The following is a 4,866-nucleotide window of genomic DNA, read 5'->3' on the forward strand; positions in this document are numbered from 1 at the left end:
CCGGGCTCGCTTTCCTGAGGCGAGAGGGCACCCTGAGGGGGAGGGGCGGAGTGGCTGAGGCGCGTCGAGCGCGCTGCTTTTGGCGGGAAACTCGGCGCGCCCTTCCCCCCCCCCATGCACCAATCTTTACAATAATGGCCTCTCTTTTGGCCTGTTGACGTGTTTTGACTCTTTCCCCACAAACCAACGCACACACCCTACAAAAATCCAGAGACGCACCAGGGTCAGTTCCTCTCATAGCAACGACCTCATGCAGTTCTCCCTCATGGGGCTGTTTGGCCATGAGGGCTGAATCATCATGGGAGCCCCCATGTCCAGAGGCAGTCTACCTCAGAATGGCAGTTGCTGAGGAGGACTGCTCCCTCATAATAATAATTTATTAATACGGTCACTGACCAGCAGAAAAAACAACAGCCACAACAGATAATAATTCACAGTGGGTCGCCGTGTTCGTCTGTCTGCAGTAGTAGAAAAGGGCAAGAGTCCAGTAGCACCTTAAAGACTAACAAAAGTATTTTCTGGTAGGGTATGAGCTTTCGTGAGCCACAGTATCTGAAGAAGTGAGCTGTGGCTCACGAAAGCTCATACCCTACCAGAAAATATTTTTTGAGGTGCTACTGGACTCTTGCCCTTTTCTACTACAACAGATAATAAGAACACCACTACAACAGCTACTACTACTACAAATAATCTAAGCCTAAAAATTACATATTAATTACATATGTCACCCCTCCCCTTAATATTTTGAGTAATAAAGTCTTTCTGTTGCTCTTATCCTGTCAGGGTACGACGTATTTTAATAGCTGCAGCGCAAAATTTAGCAGTCAAGAGTGTAAACTGATTTTTTTCATCACTTAGGAGCTTCTCAGCCAGAAACTCATCCGGTTGTTTGGGGAAAGTGTTAAAGCAAAGGGGGAACAGAAGAACCCTTGTGCGGACTTCTTGGTAGAACGAACAGCGGATCGAGACGTGTTCTGAAGTTTCTGATCTTCACCCTCGTGCGTGTCTTCTTTGAGGGTCTACCAGAAGGCGATGGCCGCTATTAGGACCCTGGTCTTTGAGGCTCTGACCCTGCCAGGCGCTGCTTATGGCTCCCTCGTAAAAGGGGGCGGTCGCCCTAAAACAGGAACCTTTGCCTGTTTTCAATGCCCCTGATCTGCCTTTTAATTGTTGGCTGTTCTGTCGCAGGGATACTCAAAATGGGATTCATTTCCCTGGTGCTGCGTTGAGACCAATTACAACACACACTTTAGTGCTGGAAGGAAAAAATACAGTTTATTCACGGCCACGAACAGACTGATGCGAGGGAGCCATCTCCAAAGCTTCCGTAAAGAGACAATAGATGTGCATTACATTTAATAAAAAAATGATTTTGTAAAAAAAAAAAAAGGAGATACAGAGATAAAGAAAGGGAAAAGCAAGGGGAAAAAGAAAAATTTGACTACAAATCATAAAAACATCAAAAAGTCTGTTACTATATCATATACACTTTGCATGGTTATAAAACCAAGATTGCTTTCCTAGTTGATGATAATAAATATAAGTTTCATTGCCTTATTAATTTTATCATCAACTACCACTGCCATCATTATTATCATCAACTACCATGAACTTTTCTACCGTTTAATGTTACTATTATTAAATCCTTAGCATATTGATGAAATGGTTTCCATTTTTCATAAGATGTGCATTACATTTTATACCTCGATTAATTTGCCATTTCGTTGGTTTGACAATACATTTTATAACACACCTCTTAATCCTGGGCTTAAACTTTTTCCACTCACAACCCTTTTTCGCCCAATTTTTACGTGATCCTGGGTATATAGGTATATATATCAATAAATGTTTGATTTGTACATCTATTTTATATTGCCAAATTTTTTGCGGCACATTCAGTTACGCGGCCTCATATGGGGTTGCGGCTCACCGTTTAAGAAGCTTTGTCTTAATCCATAATTGGCCGCTATTTCCCATTTAATACCTGTTCTCAAGTACCTGCAATCTCTCACCTGTTACCTGTCTTGTTGGCACATTCTCCTTGAAGTACCCAGTACAGTAACTGGCACTCATTTCTTCTTGGCCCCTCTCTCAGCTACCTCATCCTACTCCATTCCTTTCCATCCACGCAACCAATTCTAAGATATATTTCTCATACTATCAACAGGGCTGTTCTGTTCACTTTCTCTCAGCCTGACCCTTCCTCACAGGCAGAGGCCATTTATGCATGGGAGGTTTCGCCTTGGATTTGCCGCCCTCTTGATGCACGTTTTTCCCATCTGAATTCTCAAAACTCAACAACAAGCCCCTTTATTGACTCAATCCATCTCTTGTTGGGTATTCCTCTTTTCCTGATGCCCTGAACATTTCCAGTCATGACTATCTTTTCCAGTGACTCTTGTCCTCATAATGTGACCAAAATACGATAGCCTCAGTTTAGTCTGTGAATTATACAGACCTAAATAACAAAGCCCGACTTTGGTACCCAGTCACTGGTCCTTGTTCCAAAATAAAAGTAATTTCATTGGAAGGTCTCTATAATGAATAGAGATCTAGTTTCACCTTGGAAATGTGGTGTTGGAGGAGAGTGTTAACGGATATCACGGACTGCCAAAAAAACAAATCAGTGGGTTATAGATCAAATCAAGCCTGAACTGATCCTAGAAGCTAAAATGGCTAAAATGAGGCTGTCATACTTTGGCCACATTATGAGAAGACAAAGAGTCACTGGAAAAGACAATCATGCTAGGAAAAGTTGAGGGCAGCAGGAAAGGAGGAAGACCCAACAAGAGATGGATTGACTCTATAAAGGGAGCCCTCAGTTTGCAAGATCTGAGCAAGGCTGTTAAAGATAGGACGTTGTGGAGGACATAGATTCATAGGGTCGCCATGAGTTGGATGCAACTTGACAGCACTTAACACACACACAGTTTCAGCCGAAACCCGCTGAAATTGGTGGGGCTAGACTGCAGTAATTGCATGTGAACTGTAATAGGTTGCTCCTAAAGAGAGTTACTCCCTTCTAAGCCGACTGACTTCAGTCGACATAGAGACGGGTGTAACTCACATTAGGGTGGAACTGTAAATCTCATTGGTGACTTGCTTCTCAATAAACGTACAGAGAATCATACTCTCTGGGTCAGGGATGCCAGCCTCCAGGTGGGACCTGGGGATTCCCCAGAATTACAGCTGATCTCCTGAATACAGAAATCCGTTCCCCTGGAGAAAATGGGTTCTTTGTAGAGTGCACTCTGTGGCATTGTACCCCACTGAGGTCCTGGCTCCCCAGGCTCCATCCCTAGATTTCCAGTTTTCCAACCTGGATCTGGCAGCCCTACCCGCATCCCGCACCAGTAGCCAAGGGGGACCTGACAACCCTACTGTAGCTGGTGGCAGAAGAAGAGCCCCCCCCCCCCCGAGAGTTGAAGGCTTTTTGAAATCATGATGATATATATGTACAGCATCTACTCGGTCATTTCTTATATTAAGGACTAAGATTTTTATATGATTTTGTGTCCCCTTGTCTAGCACAGCTTGGAGTTGAGGGATAATTCCTCCCAGCCAAAGCCACCCTAAGGAGTCCTTCTCTTGAGGTGCATAGAAGGGATTGTCTGTTCCAAGATCTTCACCAGAATACAAAGAACCTTTACAGGTACGGTAATCTTAACATTCCTTTTTTGTTTTATGATTCGGACAGTAACTGCCATCCTATGCAGAGTTACGCCAAGCAAATTTAAAATCAAAAGAGCAAAATACAGCGTAAACTTGGCTTCCCTTCCTTATCAGTCCAATCATGAGAATAACAGTGAAAGATACACTTTGTTGAGCCTTAGGCAAATATGGACTGTAAATGGAGGTTTTTAAAAATTGTTTGCTAATCCAGAAAAACATTCAATTCCTCAACATTATGTTTACACATTCTTTTCCATAATAAAAATGTGGCCTATTAAACCACAGCTAGACTTACCTGCAGGAATTACCTTCTTAATTGCATGTTTACAGTCAATATTTTCAGTTACTGCACTGGTAAGTATCCTGATTGCCACAGTGAAGAGGGGCAGCAGGAGTTTTATATCAGCTTGAAGTGGTTTCCTATATCTTTTTTACGTCTCCCATAAATAGGGTTGCCATCCTCCAGGTACTAGCTGGAGATCTCCTGCTATTATAGTTGATCTCCAGCTGATAGAGATCAATTCACCTGGAGAAAATGGCAGCTTTGGCCATTGGGCTCTATGGCATTGAAGTCCCTCCCCAAACCCCAGCCCTCCTCAGGCTCTGCCCCCAAAAACCTCCTGCTGGTGGTGAAGAGGGACCTGGCAACCCTACCCATAAAGCATCCATTTAAGAGAAGGCTTGCTTCTCAGGCTTTCCCTCCTGTCCCCCTCTACATCATGGTAAGTATGCTTATGCATACTGTTCTAGTTTTACTCTTCAGGCACTTTCTTCTTCTCAACAGAAATATAGCAACAGTGAACTCTCATTGTTTTAGACTGTACTGTAATTGTTTCAAACCACAGTATAATTGTTTTGTTACTTACTATATACATACCGTAATGTTATCCAAGACTTAGTATATAAGTAACCAGATAAGCCTGTTTTTATGCAAAGCTACCTAGAGCATATACACACTAATGTAATTTGTTTTAACCAATTTATAAACATACAAAGCTTTGAAGTCTAACGAAAACTTCATCCAACTCCTACAAATCCCTTATTGCAAGTCATGGTTGATATTTTTCACTGAATGACTTTGAAAATCAGGAAGAAATGAGACATAAAACATTTGAAGTTATGCCTTATTTTGTGTTATTTGCTTTTTAAAAAATTCCTCTAGCTCGCCAAGTTGAAGAACACTACACCGGCAAA

Source organism: Euleptes europaea, chromosome 2 (assembly GCF_029931775.1).
Source record: "Euleptes europaea isolate rEulEur1 chromosome 2, rEulEur1.hap1, whole genome shotgun sequence".
NCBI classification, from domain to species: domain Eukaryota; kingdom Metazoa; phylum Chordata; class Lepidosauria; order Squamata; family Sphaerodactylidae; genus Euleptes; species Euleptes europaea.